At 39.5% G+C, this 19,676-nt stretch overlaps 1 protein-coding gene across 3 annotated transcripts in view; it reads right to left on the bottom strand.

Moving 5' to 3' along the window:
* Positions 1–19,676, bottom strand: part of SLC9A9 (solute carrier family 9 member A9) — a 675,208-nt gene that overhangs the window by 76,027 nt on the left and 579,505 nt on the right. The window lies entirely within an intron of this gene.

The raw sequence follows: 19,676 nt of genomic DNA, 5'->3' as shown, positions 1-19,676 counted from the left end.
TTTTTTTTTTTTTTTTTTTGTATTTTATTTATTTGACAGAGAGAGATATAGCAAGAGAGGGAACACAAGCAGCAGGAGAGGGAGAGGGAGACAGGCCTCCCTCCACTGAGCAGGAAGCCCCATGCAGGGCTGGATCACATGACCTTGAGATCATGACCTGAGCTGAAGGCAGGCACTTAACAAGTGAGCCACCCAGGCGCCCAGGCTCCAGTGTTTAATGGATAAAGCAAGATGAGTCTAAAAATGACTGGCCAGAGAAGTAGAAAAAACTCAGTAAGAGTGTTGAGTCAGGGAAGATGAGGCAAAGACTATTAAAACAAGAAGGGAAAAATCAACAGTATCACATGCTGCTAAGAAGTCATGTAAAAAACAAAAAAAAACAAAAACAAAAAAACAACACAAACCCAAACAAACCTAAAAAAGATCCATTTAATTTAGGGATATGATGGTCGTGGTTGATCTAACAAGCAGCTTTAGTAAAGTGGTTGAGGTGGAAGCCAGATCCAAGCGGTCTGAGGCATGAGCAGAAGGAAAGTAAATGTAGACAGTGAGTATAGTCAACTTTGCTGAGAAGTTTGACTGTGAAATGGAAGGTGATAGAAGATGATTGACGTAGGGGTTTGAGGTTACTAGAAGCTTTCATTTATGTTGTTGTTAAATGGTTAAGACTTAAGCATGCTTCAAAGTCATTTCAAAGGATTTAGCTAAGAAGGAATTGGTTGATGTTATAAGAAAAAAGAAAGTAGAGAAGTAGGTTAGTTTTAATGTTTGATAGATTGATGGGAGGAGTTCCTCCTGGATGACTTCTACATTCTTTGTAGATGAGCTCATCTACTGAGTGAGTTGGGCAGTTGGAGAGCTGAAGTTTGAGGAGAGCAGATTAGTTCCGAAGAGTAATTAAAGATACAAACTATGATGGATGTGAGGTAAGATAGTTGGGCAGTACAGGTCCATCTGAGGTGGGTGATCAAATATATAAGGGAAAAAGTCCTTGCAGTTATGTATCTGTAACAGGGCTCAGATACTCAGATGTGGTCCCCCCAGAAGCAGAGAGTTGTGTTTATCACTGCTTGGGGTTTTGCCAGATGGGTATACCAAAACGAACGGGCAAAGAAATCTAGATTGTTTGCAAGGGTGTTATTGGAGTGATGGAGCATGGATCTCAATGTAGCGAATATGGAAAAGAGATAGACCTTAGTGAACTGGAGTTCCTATCATGTCTAAGGAGATCATCTATTCATATGCCTGCCCCCTTAATACAACTTGTCTATAGAAGAAGAAAAAGTAATGTCTTATTTAAAGTTATACATTGGGGTACCTGGGTGGCTCAGTAGATTAAGCGTCTACCTTCGGCTCAGGTCATGATCCCAGTGTCCTGGGATCGAGTTCTACATCGGGCTCCTTGCTCAGCAGGGAGTCTTCTTCTCCCTCCCTCTCTCCCCCTCCTCCCTGCTCATGCATACACTCTTTCTCTCTCAAATAAATAAATAAAATCTATAAAAAAATGAAGTTATAAATCTTTAAAGTCACTGATTTTAAAGAATTCCTTTTTGATTATCCTAAAGGGCAAAAGAGAACTAGGTCTAATTTTAACTATTCCCTCTCCCCTCAAATTTGTAGCAAGGCCCAAGCACAGACAAAACAAATTTCAAAGACAAGCTCAGGCTTGTATATCCTCTTATCTGAATATAGATCTCTCCCTATATTCCAGTTAAAACTCTCACAGCATAATAAATTTGTGGGCAAAATATTCTATTTTTTTCATTTGCTAAGGGTAAAGGAACATCATTGTACACAAAAAACTGCAGTCCAGATCAGGAAAAAAAAATGGAGAGAGAAGATAAAAAAAACATAACTTGACTCAAAGGAGAACCTGACTTAATTTTCTCATTGTTTTCAGTAAATGAGTGCTGAGCTAATTGCTGGAGAAAAACTGGTACTTGCTGCTGAAAAAATATACTTAAAAAAATAATCATCCAACATCTTCATTTCTTTTTCTGCACTAAGTGAATTTTTAAACTATAGTGTTTTTATTAAAACCTAAACTATAAACTAAACTATAAACAACTTTTTATTAAAACCTAAACCTAAACTATAGTGTTTTTATAAAATGAAAGGGAAAGAAAGAAAACACTCACTATTAGAACACAAGAGAAAAACAGTGAGAAAGAATTTTACTTTCGAACTCCACGAAAGTGTTCAGATGACTGTTGTCAATATCCTTCACTGCATAATAGGTGATATCACAGCCAAGGACAAGTCTAAATTTTCTTTTTTTCCAAAAAGGAAAATGACTAGTTACTCCGGAAAAGCAAATGAAAGGAAATGGAATTTTTTCCTCACCAACTAAACCTCAAATAAACAAAAAGCATCTAACAATTCAAGGACCTGAACTTGGATCTGGTAGAAGATGTATGCTAACGCAATTGCTAGAACTCCAAAATGTGATAATTTGTGAGCCTATGAGATGAGGGATAAGATTCTTGTCATCAAGGATCGTCCAAAGTATGTTCTGTCATTGACTTTTGTCATGTCCTAGCTTAGGAAATTCCACAAGCATGGCAACCAAGGATGTAGGGTTTTAATGGAAGAGGGACTTTTAGTATGTTTTAATCAGATGGTAGTGTGTGAAAGGAACGGGAATCATTTTATTTGTCCGTGTTAACAAATGGATTGCTGCGAAATAGAAAAGGGGAAATCAAGAAGATGGCTCAGATAAGTAAAGGACTAAAAATGAAATTCCTCTAAAGAGAATTTGTTAAAAGAAATTGTAGGCTTTTTTAGCTAAATCAAAATCAAACGGAAACTACACCCAGTTGTGGTCCAGAGCTATAAAGCACAAGATAGGGAAAGGGCCCCTGGATGGGGATGTCCCATGCCTTAGCTTTGCTGAACCTCAGTTCCCCTATCTGAAAATAGAGAAAAATTTCTCCTGGTCTGTGCTAAAGCAAAAAGGCCACCAAAGTTGTCAACTGTCCACCCTTATCCACAGCCAACCTATTTAACTTAGGAGAGCTAAGTTAAACACTTCCTGCAAACACTCGAGATGTATTTTATAGATAACCTGTGAGAGAGCAGATATTTCTACTCTGTCATGAAAGAAATAATCTAAAACCAAGATGAAGAAGAAGATCCAGTTAGAAAAAATATTCATAAGGGGACAATTTAGGGAGCCTCCTAAAAAAAGATACGTGTATGGCTTGTCAGGAACAATGCAAGATGGCTTTCTTTGGGTCTATCAGAAATGAGGTAAAATCAGGCTATTCTGGAAGCTGGAGGAGAAGGTAAGCAGCTATTGGTGGTGGCATATTGGATTTTATTCCATTTATTTCTTTCATTTTCATGTATGCTTCCTGTGATAGAATCATAGGAAGTTAAAAGGTCAGTTATTTACTTCCTGGGAGTCTAGGAAAGTACCTTTATTAACTATATGCCATCAGAGTGGGCTATTACATTCTTTCAAGTTTGTAAGAATAAAAACATGACAAGTGTGCCCTATTCCTGGAAAATAGATCCCAAGTGTGCAACAGCCAGCTAGCACCTCTTTCCTTTCTTCACACAAAACTGTGAAAGAGTATATACTCCTTTTCATAAAAGTGGCTTTTGTTTGGTCAAATTCTCAATGAAGTATTTTTTTTAAGCATTTCCATTGTGCAATATGGCTTTGGTTGGATACATAAATAGACAGAAAATACTGAAATGTGAGCTCTAGCTTCCAAAATACATGGAGGATACTGTGTGGGAGTCACGAGTTGTCAAGGCCTCAGGGGTTCCTGAACTCGTGTGCAGACTGCTGTGTGTTAGGGGACTTTCTCTCATCCTTAAAGCATAGGAAGTATATTCCATGTACTGTACAGATGGGGTAGCTGAGTTTAGAGTGGTTCACTCAAAAATGCCAGCAAAGCTGGGGTCCAAAACCACAACTTCGGTTCGTAATCTAGCTGTTCTGTGACCCCTGGGCCAGTCTATATGCTCACTGAATATGATTTCTGGTTTTTCTGGAGAATACCTGACTTTTCTCACAAGGAACCCTCTATTCACTGAAAGTAATGCTTGAGTATGATGCTTGCACTCATATTTTATTATCGAAAATAGGGAGTTTCATGGCCAGATAGGATCTCCAGCAATTCTCTTGATCACGGGGCAGGAGGAAGCCAGATGCCCCAGGTCTCCGCTGACTGCAGCTGTGGGGACTCCGTATTCCCCCACTCCAGATACTTGCTCCTGGCTACTGGGAGGCCAGAGTGATACACTTGGTACACATGGAGTACACCTACCTCTGTGTGTTTACTCCCAGTGAGGGACACATGGCATTTTCAGACCACTGTTGGCCTAGAACAAAGTTATTTTGCCTGAAAAGACTACAGGTGAGCTGAAAGGTGTTATACTGGAGAGAGGCGAGGCAGTAACAGCCTTTTTGCTCTTGCAGAGCAGGTGATTCAAGGTCAGTCCTGGAAGCTCCTCTCCTTGGGTAGAACCTGGGTAAGCGTCAACCCATGGAATGAGGGAAAAGCCATAGTGTGTACTAGCAAGGAGGGTGGAGCACAGCAATTCAACCCCTTATATAATAATAACAGTAGCAGCCCTTTATTGAGGGCCTATTTTTTTCCTAAGTTCTATGTTAGGTATAATTACTAAGGTTTTTTTTTTTTTTAAATTAAATATTATTTATTTATTTCAGAGAGAAAGAATAAGAGAGAGAGCATGAGGTGCAGGAGGATTAGAGGGAGAAGCAGACTCTGCAGAGCAGGGAGCTCCACGCAGGACTCCAGGATCATGACCTGAGCTGAAGGCAGTCGTTGAACCAACAGAGCCACCCAGGTGCCCCTACTAAGTTTAATATAATAACTCATACAACAATCCTGAAAGATGGGTATTATCATGATTATCATCCCCATTTTAAAGATTAGGAAATCAAGGTTCACAGAGTTCAAGCAACTTCCTCAGCATCACACAGCTAGTAACTGGCAAAGATTTAAATCTGGTTATTTGACTCCATGCTGCTCCAGACCAATGAGTTTGAACTTGACTTGGTTGGATATAGTATCAGTGATGTATTCAGAAAATAAGTTTACCAGAGGGTCATTTAAGTGAAGTCTATAAACAAAACAGGTTGATGTGACTGAATTTTTATAAAATACTATGTAAGTGTTCTGTCTCTTTTTCAGTAGGATATTAATTGCACAGCATATCTCTATGAGAGAGCAGCTCAGAAGAAAAAAGAAGTTCACTCAGAGGTCTAGACAACTCCATTTATGAGGAGAATGAGTGAGTGGCTTGTTTATTCCAAAGAATGGGCTCAGCAAGAAGACAGAGCAGGCTCATACAAATAAGTTTCCACCTGGGGCAAACCAACAACTTGTCTTCTCCCCCAAAGCAGTCTTCCTGCCTCCATTGTTTCTGTGACTGACAGAAATAGAGTCACAGTCAGGAGGGCTGGAACCACCCAGCCACTCAGGACCCCACACTTCCCTGTAACTGCACCTTCCTGGCCTTTCCTCTCAGCAGCCCTGATACCCCTAGTACCACAGATTGGAATCTGTGAATTTGAGGCCAGAGTTTTCTAGCATCAACCCCTTTCCTTCCTATTCCTATTTCAAGAACCGTCATTTAGGCCCTTGTCTAATCAATGCTGTTAGATCAATCTTTCTTAAACAAGACTGTGTGTCACTCCCATGTCTACAAATCATCAGACTCCTCATTATCTACAGAATCAAATCCAGACACCTTCACCTGATACCAAAATCTTTACAGAGTTCCATAAACACAGCTTTTTAAGTCCTTCTTCTCTAATACCCAAACTTAAAAGTGCCAAGTTGCCATCCTCATTTTATCCCAAGCATACATAATACTTTCCCCCATTCTTACCTTTGCTTTGCCTATAAAACTTAAGAAGCATTACCCAAATAAGCATTATTCAGTACTTCATAATTTTCAAAGTGGGTTCATTTAACCTTTTCCATTTAAAAATTATGGTTATAGAGTGGGGAAGATAGAATTATACTCATCTCACAGATTAGAAACTATTGGCTCTGAGCAGGTCTCGAACCTGAGGTTCCATGGATGAGGGGCTGAGGCAGGTCTAGAAGCCAGATCTTCAAATTCGTTCTGTGCTATAGCTCTTGAGTTGCATTTCTGTCTCCTACATCTGGCCTTTCCTCTGCCTCCCTCTAACTGCTACTTGTCAAATTCTATGTTTTCCTCAAAGTCCAGCTCAGATCTGCTAACTCCAAGAACTCTTCGGAAATAACACAGGAGAGTTGATGGCTCTCTCTCCTCTGAGCTCTTCACAGCTCCTTCAATCTGGCCTGGCACTTAAAGCAATTAGGTGAAAAGGCCTGGGAGTTCCTGGATAAGGGTTCCAGGACAGCACAGGTCAAGTATCCCATCTTTTTCATCAGGACTCCAGTTAAGAAACACGTTATAGAGCATAAATTAGTGCCCATGCGCACGCCCACACGCCACCCACTCTGTGCCCCCCCAAAAAGTTTAATGAAATACTATTTTTTCTAATTTTGCAATGCAAGCTCATATTTTCTCTATTCTACTTTTATCTGTTAAAAAGTGCTGGCTAGGACCCACTAAATTGATTTTGAGAACAATTAGTGAGTTCTAATCAGCAGTTTGGAAAACTCAGTTTTAAATCTAATCTGTCTCTTCTAAATGGCCTAGACAACATTTTCAAAGATTTGCAGAAGATTGAGAGAGCTATGTTCATCAGGGATTCAATCTATAATTCCTAACAGGAACAAAAACAGCTCTCACAATGACTACGGCAGGAAGGAAGGGCCTCCGCTGAAGAGCACCAGCTTCTACTTGCTGGAAGGTCAACGATAGGGATTATTATTTTTTTTCCCCAGCTTTACTGAGGAATAATTGACAAATAAGAATTGTATAAATTTAAGGTGTACAATGTGATGTTATGATATACAAATACACTGTGAAATGATTACCACAATTAAGCTAATTAAAAATTCATCACCTCACAGTTACCATTTGTGTGTGTGTGTGTGTGTGTGTGTGTGTGTGTGTGTGTGGTGAGAATACATAAGGTCTACTATCTTTGCACATTTTAAGTATATAATGCAGTATTCTTTTTTTTTTTTTAAGATTTTATTTATTTATTTGACAGAATGACACACAGTGAGAGAGGGAACACAAGCAGGGGGAATGGGAGAGGGAGAACCAGGCTTCCCGCCAACAGGGAGCCCAATGCAGGGCTTGATCCCAGGACTCCTGAATCATGACCTGAGCTGAAGGCAGATGTTTAATGACTGAGCCACCCAGGCGCCCCTATAATGCAGTATTCTTAACTACAGTCTCCATGCTGTAGATCTCTAGAATTTACTCATCCTGCATAACTGAAACCTTATACCCTTTGACCAACATCTTCCCATTTTCCCCAAACCCCAGCCCTGGTAACCCCCCATACTTCCTACCTTTATGAGCTTGAATTGTTTAGATTCCACATATAAGGGGGGTTATGCAAGATTAGAGATTTTTTTTTTAATTGAAGTATAGTTGACATACAATTTTGTATAAATTTCAGGTATATGGCATAGTGATTCAACAATTCTATTTAATACTCACTGCTCATCACAATAAATGTAGTCATCATACAATATTATTACCAATTACTGACTATATTCCTTGTGTGGTACTTTTCATCTCTGTGGTTTATTTCTTTTATAACCGGAAGTTTGTACTTTTTAATACTTTTTACCTATTTTATTTATCTCATCATCCACTTCCCCTCTGACAACCACCAGTTTGTTCTCTGTATTTAAAAGTTTGGGTTTTTTTTGTTTTTTAGATATCACATGTAAGTGAAATCATGCAGTATTTGTCTTTCTCTGTCTGACTTTTCTTACTTAGCATAATACCCTCTATGTCCACCTGTGTTGTCACAAATGGCAAAAAACCCCCCAAACAAACCAAAAAAACCTCATCTTTTTTTATGCTTGAGTAATATTCTATTATGTACATATACCACACCTTCTTTATCTATTCATTTATGGATGGACACTTGGGTTGCTTCCATACCTTGGCTGCTGTAAATTATGCTGCAATAAACATTGGGGTGCCTGTATCCTTTTGAATTAGTGTTTTTATTCTCTTTGGATAAATAGCCAGTAGTGAAATTACTGGGTCATATGGTATTTCTATTTTTAAATTTTTTGAGGAGCCTCTGTATTGTTTTCCACTGTGGTTGTTCTAACATATATTCCTACCAACATTGCCCGAGGACCCCTCTCCTTCATATCTTGGCCAATACTTATAATTTATCATCTTTTTGATTCTAGACATTCTGACAGGTATGAGGTGGTATCTCATTGTGGTTTTGATTTGCATTTCCCTGATGATTAGCAATGGTGCACATTTTTTCATGCGTCTGTCGGCCATCTGTGTATCTTCTTTAGAAAAAATGTCTATTCACATCTTCTGCTTATTTTTTAATTAGATTTTTTTGGTGTTGAGTTCTGTAAGTTCTTTGTATATTTTGAATATTAACCCCTTATTGGATATGTCATTTGCAAATATTTTCTTCCATTCAGTAGGCTGTCTTTTAGTTTTGCTGATAATTTTCTTTACTGTGCAAAAACTTTTCATTTTGAGGTAGTCCCAATAGTTTATTTTACTGTTATGCCTTTGCCCGAGGTGACATACCCATAAATATGTTGCTAAGGCACATATCCAAGAGATTACTGCCTATGTTTTCTTTTAGGAGTTTTATGGTTTCAGGTTTCACATTTAGGGCTTTAACTCATTTTAAGTTTATTTTTGTGTCTGCTGTAAACAAGTGGTTTAGTTTTATTCTTTTACATGTAGCTGTCCTGTTTTCCCAACATCAGTTACTGAAGAATTGGAATTTCCCCCACCGCATATTCTTACCTCCTTTGTTATAGATTCATTGACCATATAGGCATGGGTTTATTTCTGGGACCTGTGTGTCTATTTTTATGCCAGTACCATGCATTTTGATTACTATAGCTTTGTAGAGTATCTTGAAATCTTGGATTATGATACCTCTGGCTTTGTTCATTTTTTTCAAAATTGTTTTGGCTATTTAAGGTCTTTTGTGGTTCCATACACATTTTAGGATTATTTGTTCTAGTTCTATGAAAAGTGCTACTGGCATTTTGATATGGATTGCATTGAATCTGTAGATTGTTTTGGGTAATATGGACATTTTAACAATATTAATTCTTCTGATCCATGAGCATGGTGTATCTTTCCATTTGTTTGTGTCTTCTTCAATTTCTATCATCATTGTCTTAAAGTTTTCAGAGTATAGGTATTTCACCTCCTTGATTAAATTTATTTCTAAATATTTTATTCTTTTCGGTGCAATTTTAAATAGAACTGTTTTCTTAATTTCTCTGTTACTTCATTATTAGTGTGTACAAACACAACAGATTTCTGTACTTTAATTTTGTAACCTACAACTTGACTGAATTCTTCATTAGTTCTAATAATTTTTCAGAAGAGTCTTTAGAATTTTCTCTATATAGTATCATGTCATCTGCAAATAGTGACAGTTTTTCTTCTGACCAATTTGGATGCCTTTTATTTCTGTTCTTGTCTGGTTGCTACAGCTAGGACTTCTAGTTCTATGTTGAACAAAGGTAGTAAGAGTGGCCATCCTTGCTTCGTTCCTGATGTTTGAGGAAATGCCTTCAGTTTTTCACCGTTGAGTATGATGTTAGCTGTGGGGTTCATACGTAGAGTTTATTGAGGCATATTTCTCATGGAGAAACTCATGGAGTTTTATGAGGCATGTTTCTTCTAAACCCACTCTGTTGAGAGTTTTTACTTTGAATAGATAGATGTTGCATTCAAATTCTTTTTCTGCATCTATTGAGAAGGTCATATGGTTTTTATCCTTCCTCTTGTTAATGTGATGTATCACATTGGTTGATTTGCAAATACTGAACCACCCTTACATCCCTAGAATAAATCCCACTTAATCGTGGCAAATACTTCTTTTAATGTATTGTGGGGTTTGATTTGCTACTATTTGGTGAGGATTTTTGCACCTATGCTTATCAGGGATATTGGCCTATAGCTCTTTTTTTTTATGGTGATTTTATCTGGTTTTGATATCAGAGTAATGCTGATCTCATAGAATGGACTTGGAAACTTTCCTTCCTCTCCTATTTCTTGAAGTGGTTTGAGAAGAATGGATATTGATTCTTCTTTAAATGTTTGGCAGAATTCACCTATGAAGCTATTGGTCTTAGACTTTTGTTTGTTGGGAGTTTTTCGATTACTGATTCACTTTTGTTACTAGTAATCATTCTGTTCAAATTTTTCTATTTCTTCCTGTTTGATTTTGAAGATTTTAAGTTTCTAGGAATTTAAGGGATATGGATTCTTCATGGCCTAATTGATGGAGACATGAGGTATATCCATTTCACAGTGGGTCTTCTTCAAAGGAATGGGATTTGTAGGTGCCAGATATCTAGGGAGAAAGATTTCTCAATAAGGTATATCTGTAGACTGAGAGGCGACTTACATGCTCATCATAATCTTAAATGTCACATAAAATCAGCTAGAATTTAAAAATAATAAAAATGTAATAAAATTCTTTGTTTATATCTGCATAGTGAGTCTGAGGGCCTTCAGGCTTATAAACCTGTCACTGAATTTGGTATCATTTCAACTTTATGAAGCACTTGATGTTTGCAAAGTGCTTGTACAATTACCAATTATCATAATGTTCATTTTCTGAACATTTTAGTTCAGAGAAGGCCTGAGGACTTCAAACTAAGAATAAAACAAAAGAAAGCAAAATCAAAAAAAAAGGAAAAAATCGGTCAAGCTAAAGTCCAGAATTCTGAGCTTGTGCTGCTGGAGCTCTTCAGATGTGGGGTACCTGCCTCTGAGTGTGGTCCTCTTTCAGTGCCACGAGCCTTCAGTGCATGTAGCCAGCCTGGGGCAGTCACTTCTGACTGACACTGGCACACTGCTTTTGGCAGCTCCAAGCACAATCTGTGTCTACATGAAGCAGGGGACAGAAAGGCAAAGGTTTTGGCACTTGCAATCCAAGCACTAGGCACTAGTGCGGGATGTGGGAAGAGGTGTTTTAGGTTGCTGGGAAGGAGTAGCGAGGAAAGGGAGAAGCAGTGATGGTCTTTCCTGTTACAGCTATTCACCACATAATAAAAGATTAGAGTTAGAGTTGTTTAGGAGCCTGTATATACAAGCTGGAAATCAGCTCTGGCCATGTTTATAGGGATTAGGTCAGTGAAATCTAACACACTGGTGGATTTCAAGAAATTTCAAGGAAATGGTTTCAAGGCATGTGAAAAGCAGTAGTTTGAGGATGTATCTGTTTCCTTTAGAACAAGGTTAGCTCTCCTGTGCTGCTTCCCCTACATTTAAAAGCCGATAGCATCAGCTACCGCTGGCAAGTGGCTATCCCAAAAAGCTGAGTGTGGCCTGAGGGCTAGTGGCATTCTAGGGCAACAGTTTAGGAATTAAAAGCAGCCTTTTCTTCGAAGGTGAATTTGAATTCAGCATTTCTGTCAGATTAGTTAAAACCTCTGTCAGAAATTCTTCCATTTCTGACCATGGATTGGTAACTGAAATATAAGAAGCTGAGCAGAAAGACTGAGTGGGCTGTTTAAATTAGGAAACATTTGGGGATGCCTGGGTGGCTTAGTAGATTTAGCGTCTGCCTTCGGTTCAGGTCATGATGATCCCAGGGTCCTGGGATCCAGTCCTGTATTATGCTCCTTGCCCAGCCGGGAGCCTACTTCTCCCTCTGCCTGCTGCTTTCCCTGCTTGTGCTCTCTCTCTCTCTAACAAATAAATAAAATCTTAAAAAAAAGAAAGTAGGAAACATTTAGAGACAAGCAAAAAAACAGACTCTTACATAGAGAGAACAAACTGGTGGTTGCGAGAGGTGAGGTGGGTAGGGGGATGGGTGACATAGATAAAGGGGATCAAGCACTGAGTAGTGTACAGAACTATTGCTTCATTATATTATACATCTGAAACTAATTTAACATAGCATGTTAATTATACTTCAATAAAAAATTAAAAGTAATAAATAATAAAAAATCAAAAATATTTATTTACTTATAAGTAAATGAAAAATGGTGAATGGTACATTTTACGTATTGTATATTTTACCACAGCCAAAAGAAATTGCCGAGGGGCCCTGGTGGCTCAGTGAGTTAAGCGTCTACCTTCGGCTCAGGTCATGATCTCAAGGTCCTGAGACTGAGCCTCGGGGGCTCCCTGCTCCGTGGGAAGTCTGCTTCTCCCTCTGCCTCTCCCACCCTGCTGGTGCTCTTTCTCTCATTCACTCTCTCTCTCGCTCAGTCTCTCTCTCAAAAAAATAAATACAACCTTTTTTGAAAAATGACTGCAAGAATTTGATAGGAAATGCAAAATACTTCCTGCAACCTCTTCAAGGTGCAGTGTTCCTGGGTCTTATTACCCCTGCAGTGTGGAGTTAATTCTTATAATCCAGGGGCAAAGTACTGGGGTGACCAACTGTCCCACTATGCCTGGGACTGAGGAGTTTCTCAGGGGATTCACAGGAGGTGGGATTTCGGTACCAAAACAGGAAAAAGCCGGTCACCATAACAGTACCCGGCACAGGCACATCTTGAAGAAAGACAAGGTGGCCTGATTGCTGACCACGGAGAGAAGGTGAGATAGTGAGGGGAGAGGCAGCCTTCATGTGGGAGAGCACGCTCGGGCATAAATTCCTATGCCTATTGCAGGGGAAGTGTATTTTATTTTTTTTTCTTGCAGTTTCATTTAAAATCCGGATTGCCTTGGCTTCTTTAATTTACCTTTTTGATGACCAGTGAACAATTTGAATAAGGAAATTGTGCAGACCTGGCCTAAAATGGGCTGGAGGTGCTGACAAAGGATACACTGAGGGACATAATGCAGAAAGCAGAGACTGCCTGTTTCCTGAGTGTCCAAGTTAACCCCCTTGGGTCTTCTGGAGCATAAACAAACAACTGAAATGGTGCTTTTGATGAGCCACTTGGCTGCTCAAGGGCAGAATCCCCTGACCAGCTTTTTTGCCGGCTGCCAGCTACTCAGCATTGTACTCCAAGTATGAAAATCAAAGTTCGTGTTCCAAAATGACTTTTTTTTGGGGGGCCTATCCTGCTTTTTTCTCATATTTAAGTCCTGTTTGATTGTTTGTTTTTTGCCTTTGTTAGAGGAAATCAGTCTATTATTTTCCCCTAAGTACAACTAAGTAACCTGTTAATAATTTAAAAAAATAAACTAGAACACATTTTGGTAGGCCCTAACGATTACACCTCTGGATCACTTTCGTTAGTGAGATTTAAGAACCAGTCTCATACTGAAATGATATATTCGCATTTTACTGCATTTATATTTTAAAACACATAGTGAGTGTTCCAAAGTAACTTTCAAAGAAGAATGTAAACATTGCTGTCCTCATTTTTATCTACATGGGAAACTGGTGGGTGTCTTCGGAAGCAACTAACCAGAAATCATTTTAAGGTTTTCGCTCTCCCCATCACGCCACTTTCCACAGGGCCAGGAGTCCTCTTCCTTGTAACAGATTGGACTGTGGGACTCCATGCTGAAGGCGCTGCATTGGTTTCCTGCGGTCGGTAAGATGCTATCCATTTTCTTGGCCGTGACACATGTGGTTCTGCCCAATCTGTCCACACGATGATGCTTCCGTTTCATGTCCCGCTGACAACCCTCCCCATTTTCCAAAGGCCTCACGCCCTGTTTGTGTCTTTGCCTGAGCTGTTTCCATTGCCAGGAAGTCCCTCGCGTCTTCAGGCCCACTCCTTACAGAATCTTACTTCTTTCCCCACCCAGTTCCAGAGTTACTTCTGTGGGGTTTCCCTGATTCTCCACAGCTGGCTAGCGGGCTACACCAGCCTCTGGCTTCTAGAACACTTCGCTCATGACGTGCCCGTAGTTCTTAGTGCCTTTCAGTCTGCCGTCTCCACCTTGCTGGCATCTTGAGGGCAACCAGCATTTCTTACTTATCTTACCGTTTCTTATTTTGGGATTTCAAAAGAAGCTTGAAGTCATAGTTACATTTTTTTCTTAGGGAAGAAGGATTAAAACTAAATTCGGTTAAAACAAGTGAGAATATTTACACAAATTACTTATTTTTTTTTTTTCCCCGAGGGGAATAAGTATTAAAACTAAATCCAATTCTGGAAGCATTAAATGTGCAGGGACCAGATAAATGACGGTCACACAGATGAACCAGATTTGTGACAGAAAGGAATCTTTAAAAGCCCTTCAACCTATGATACATTGCTCTACCTTTCACTACCTGAGTTACCGAACAAAAATATGACACTCATACCAATGAGAGAGAATTCTGATAATACTAGAGGTGGGAAATAAGAATGTCATCCTTGGCTTCAAAGGCTGACGGCACTGTTCTCTGGAGACTGCCTCCTCTCTCGTCTTTCTTCCAGTTCTGTGTCTTGCAGGCAGGCTCACTCAGGCTTCTTTCAGCTATTCGTGCCACACTTGTCATGGGATCTCCATGGGATTCCCTCTGCTCAGAATGCTTTTCCTCCCATCCCATTGTTTACTTTCATGTTAGGAACTCCCAGTCCCTCCATGGACTCTTTGCCACATGACTAGAAGAACAGTACTTACGTCACCAACAATCTCTTCCTCGATGAGCCACTAGCATACTTTTATTTATTAGTCGGTTTGACACACTTTGAGGATCTGTCATCACCGTCTACCTGGGGATGTGAATTTTTAATTAGGCAGGAGCGTGTCTGCCCACAGGCTTTGTGTCTGCCACAGCTTCTCATGCAGACAAGGGCCGAACGGCGTGGTCCCAGGATAGACTGGTCTCTGTCTCCCTGTCAGGTGATAACATGTGGGGCTGTGGCAATGGCTCATGCTAATAATATGTCTCTGGTAGCTCATGAATTTGTTGGCAGCCTGTAAACGCCTTGGCTCCTACATTGGAGAAGGAGTGACCAAGTAACCGTGTAAGAAAATTTAAGCAAAATACTCTTTCTCATAGGAAGAAATATTAAAACTAAATTCAAAAGTAGCAATGTTAAGGTAATACATATATTTTTGTCAGTCTTCACATTTTTTCCTTCTTCTTCTTTTTTTTTTTCAAATAAAATGATTCAATGCTGACCTAGAAATCTTCGAATATAACATCTTACTGCTAATGACAAAACACCACAGCTTCACCTGAAAGGTGCAATTGAAAGATTTCCTTTATCACGAGAAGGTACAAGAGGAATAATTATCATCAAAGGCTTGTATTGCTTTCATTGTGGAGCAGAAAAATTGCCTGCACTTCTCTATCAAGTCAAAATTGCTATCTGTGGTGTAATTTCCAGAAAAATAACTATGGGATGATGGACTATAACTTAGAAAAATCATAAATGAAACAATCACATGTGCAGAACAGAGGACACAAAGGAACTGCCTAGCATCTAGCTATATCCATTGACTCAAGATCAAATAAGAAGAATTATGTATGATTTATAGCCTACGTGGAAATTTTCGTTTATGTGGAGACTGAAGATGTTCTTATCATATTAAAATATGGATGTTGCAACTGAAAATTATTACAAGCATACAAAGTAATAGACATTTTGGTCACTTAGAGATAATAAATGACAATGAATACTAAACAGATTACATGATGTTGCCATTTAACAGATGTAGACATCAATGGGCAATAATGATAATATAACGAAGCTAATAACATTTTTGAGCTCTTTTCTAAGTACTTTGTGTTAATTCATTTAATTCCCAAAACAGAGCCATGAGGTGGGGACTTCTGTTATTTCCATTTTGCAGTTTAGAGACTGAGGCACAGAGACGGTGAATAACTTTCCCCATTTATACAACTAGGAAGTGGATAGGCTACAATAGCAAATCAGTACATCCTGACATATGAGACAGACTTTCCTCAATTTTCTAAAAACCAATAGTGGAATGTCTAAGTGTATTTTTCTTTATACCGTACTCATGTTCCTGAAAAGACATCTGTAAGTGGGAAATTTAAAAACAGACCCAGGGTAGAATGTAAGTTTTGTGAGAACTTGTCAGTGGCTATATCCTTCATGCCAGAACACTACCTGGCTCATGGTATGCCCTTGATAAACATACATGTAATGACTAAGTGAGGAGAATCTAACATAGTACTTTGCAATGAGAAAGTGCTCAACAGATTTTTTTTTTTAATTGGATTTAAAGGAATGTATTTTATGAATCCATTCTGGAAGAGGAGTCACCTTCTGATTTCTTGTTTGAATAAATCCAGATTTTCATATTATTTGCTTAAAATAAAGATGAAATGAAAAAACATTCTCACTAATAGGAATATTACTAAAACTCTTAAAGAAGAAAAGGCAAAACAAATTAAGGATGTCACTACTCTTGCAGAATCCTAAGATTATTGCAGAAAACTCAGTTATCATCTCCGGACTCACAACTTATTCTCCGTGGGGGTCCAATATTTTTGGGCAACAATTCACCAAGTCATACTTGTTGTCAATTCTCAGGCATCCAGAAGAGTTTTAGTCCAGTTATGGAACACTGCAGTGTATTTAGTTTATACAATCTTGAGAAAACTGTACTATTTAACTGTCTTAATCGTGTTTTGGCTCTGAGAGGTAAATGGAAAAGTTACCATTGGTAAAAAACTGTTTACTAACTCATCAACTTTTCTCATAGATTTAGCCAAAAGAGAAGATAGGTCGTGAAAACACAAGGATCCAGCAAGCTAGTGTTTTAGTGAATTTTAATTTCTTTCTAATTAGGTGCTATGTCAAGGGCTATCTATAGGGTCTTTCTATACCAACACATACAAGAATAAGGATGACCAAAAGCCAAGCTGAACAGCCAATGGATGGGAATGGTAACTGCACTGCTGCGTCCCCACAGTCAGCTTCTCAGGGGGAAGCAGTGACCATGCAGAGTCTTTAGAAAGCTGATTAGTTACATTTCCAATATTTTGAAATCTGCTTTCTGAAACCTCTAGGGGAGTTATCTGGCTACATTTTGCAAAGTGAGGGTTATAAATGATTTTAATTTACAGCTTCCCTACGGAGTGTCTTCCTCCCAACCCCCCAGCTTCTCCCTTCCATTCCACCAGTTAAGCTCTGGTGATGCCAGGGTCTCTTCTTCCTACACTAAGGTCCACATGCCATTTGAAGGGGGTTTAGGGGTCATGACTCATTTTAATGAGGCAAATTAGCAAGACTTCATGAGGGTCAACGATATCAACCGTGTTTGCTGCTGGGCCCTCAGAACCTAGTATATTGTCTGGAACTGGCACATAGTAGGCACGAAATAAAACTGACTAAAGGATATCTTACTTGCACCCTCTGCTAGCCCTCCTTCTTGCTGCTGGACATGAAACACGCCCTGCCTCCAAACTAGTGAGGCTTTTGATGAACCACCAAAGAAGCTGTCATATAAAACTATCAACCATATGCCGGGTGCACACTTAAAACAGTAACATCGCACATATACTGATGTCTACCAAAACTCAGAGGATGGACCACCAGGACTGGGACCCCTGGATTCTTTAGCTGGACACAGACTGCTCTTTGTTGATTAGGAATGCTAGCTCCAAGTCCATCAGTAACCCTGGATGTGCCTTTTCCCTCCTTTGGGCTCTGTTGTCTCATTTATAAAACAGGGATCATAGAGCTAACGGTCCTTTTTCCTCTGAGAGTTTTTTGCGAAGTAAACTCAAGTCATTCACAAGGCCACAGTCCTACCCCAATAAATAATTCATGGATGCGTCTGCTAGTCAGAATAAGTAAAACTGCAATGCAGTGATTATCATTTAAAATGGAAATTGCTGTTCACAATATTCATACCTACGATTTAAAATAAGTTTGACTGTGTGGGATATAATGAATTCTGTCAAGTTTTAGGAGGGGAAGGGTTTTTTTCCCCCCCTACTATCCCCCCCACCACAACGATAATGCCATTCCATTTAAATCCATTAAATACTTGGTTCCAAGTGTCATTTTGAATGATTCCCATGTTCGTGTTTACTTTCCTGGAATGCAGCCCCAGCCTTCACACTTGAGTAGAGGAGGGGGTCTGGTATCTGCCATTTTCCCTGCCAGACTCTTTAATGGAAAACTCCAGAGCTGCAGCATCCGCACTTCTGCCATGGGCCTTTCATTTTGCTGGTAATACCTCAGTGCACTCTTCATTCTAAACCAGTGATGGGAAGGAAATCTCCATCCACGTGGCTTTATGTAATTCCGTGACTGTGTCAACTCGCCAATCCATTGTTATTCTTATGCTTTCTTACACTTATGTAAAATGTTGGCAGCCACATAATAACTTCTTATTTTCAGTTGATGTTGGTATACAGGAAGTGCTAAAAATGATTTTGGCTGCCCTTTTTATTTTGGAAAAGGTCATTCTTATCCCGCGTCATTCACATTTGTAAGACTAATATCTACACATGCTTAAGGACTAATACATACACATCTCTTAAGGAGAGAGATGATAAATGAGAGAATGGAAAGAGACTGTAGGAGGCAGACAGCTGAGCAGGATCATTCGTCACGTAGGAATCAGGCCACCTAAGCTGCCATGCCAGCTGTATCACTGTGGATCTGAGCAAGTCATTTTATCTGACGTCTTAGAAATATGAATAAGGGGGTGTCATTTCTGCTTCTCACCTCCTCATTAGAAGAGATCATCAGTGAGGATGATAGAGGGCTCTAAAATTTTGAGCTCTGTATACTAATAAAATCAACACACAATTGATGAGATAAGTTATATTCAAAGTCACCCAGACAGAGAATGGTTTCTAAGCCTCATTCAGGCTTGCCCAGAACAGATCAGGTTAATTAAATCAGGAAGGATGACTCAACCATAGGAAGGTGGTCAGTGAAGAAAGAAAGATGCAAGTCTGCTGGGGTGGCTGTCCCTGCCTAGGGAGAGGGAAGCTGAGCCTTGGGGGTGGATGTTCTTTTGGTGCCAAATGGTAGTCTGGGTGAAAACACTAAAACTATACATTCTGTCTTGCTCTGCTTTCAAATTCACTTCAAATAATTATTTGGATTTTCCTGCTACATCATTGTCTAGTATGAAAGTGCCCTGAATAGAAAATATTGCTTATTGGCTTGCTTCATTCATTCATTCATTCATTCATCCATTCATCCATCTGTCTACCCATTCATTTGTTCAATAAATATTTACTGAATATTCACTATGTGCCAGGCACACCAGTGAATGAGAGCAGACTCATATCCTTGTTCTAAGAAAGCACATATCCGGGTTGGAGGAGACCATTTAAACAAATAAATAAACTGTATATTGTGTCAGATGGTGGTAAGTGTTATGGGGAAAAATGAAGCAAATGAGGGCTGAGGGAGCGTTCTTGCGGGGACTGCTAATTTAAAGACCGAGCCAAGACGATCTCACCGGTCAACTGAAGGAAAGAGGTGAAGGAAGGAGGCAAGTGAATGTCTGAGGGGACATCATCCCAAGCGGTGGGAAGAGTCAGTGCAAAGGCCTGGAAGTGGGGATAAGCTTGTTGTATTTCAGGAAGGCCAGCATGGCTGGGGCAGATCAGCCAGGGGGTGAGAGTAGAAGATGGATACAGAGTGCCATGAGAGGCCAGACTGTGACTCGAACCTTCTCATGAAGAAAGGATATTCCATGATTTAGGAATTTTGTGTCTG

Source organism: Mustela erminea, chromosome 1 (assembly GCF_009829155.1).
Source record: "Mustela erminea isolate mMusErm1 chromosome 1, mMusErm1.Pri, whole genome shotgun sequence".
NCBI classification, from domain to species: Eukaryota; Metazoa; Chordata; class Mammalia; order Carnivora; family Mustelidae; genus Mustela; species Mustela erminea.
This window is presented reverse-complemented; position numbering and strand designations above follow the sequence as displayed.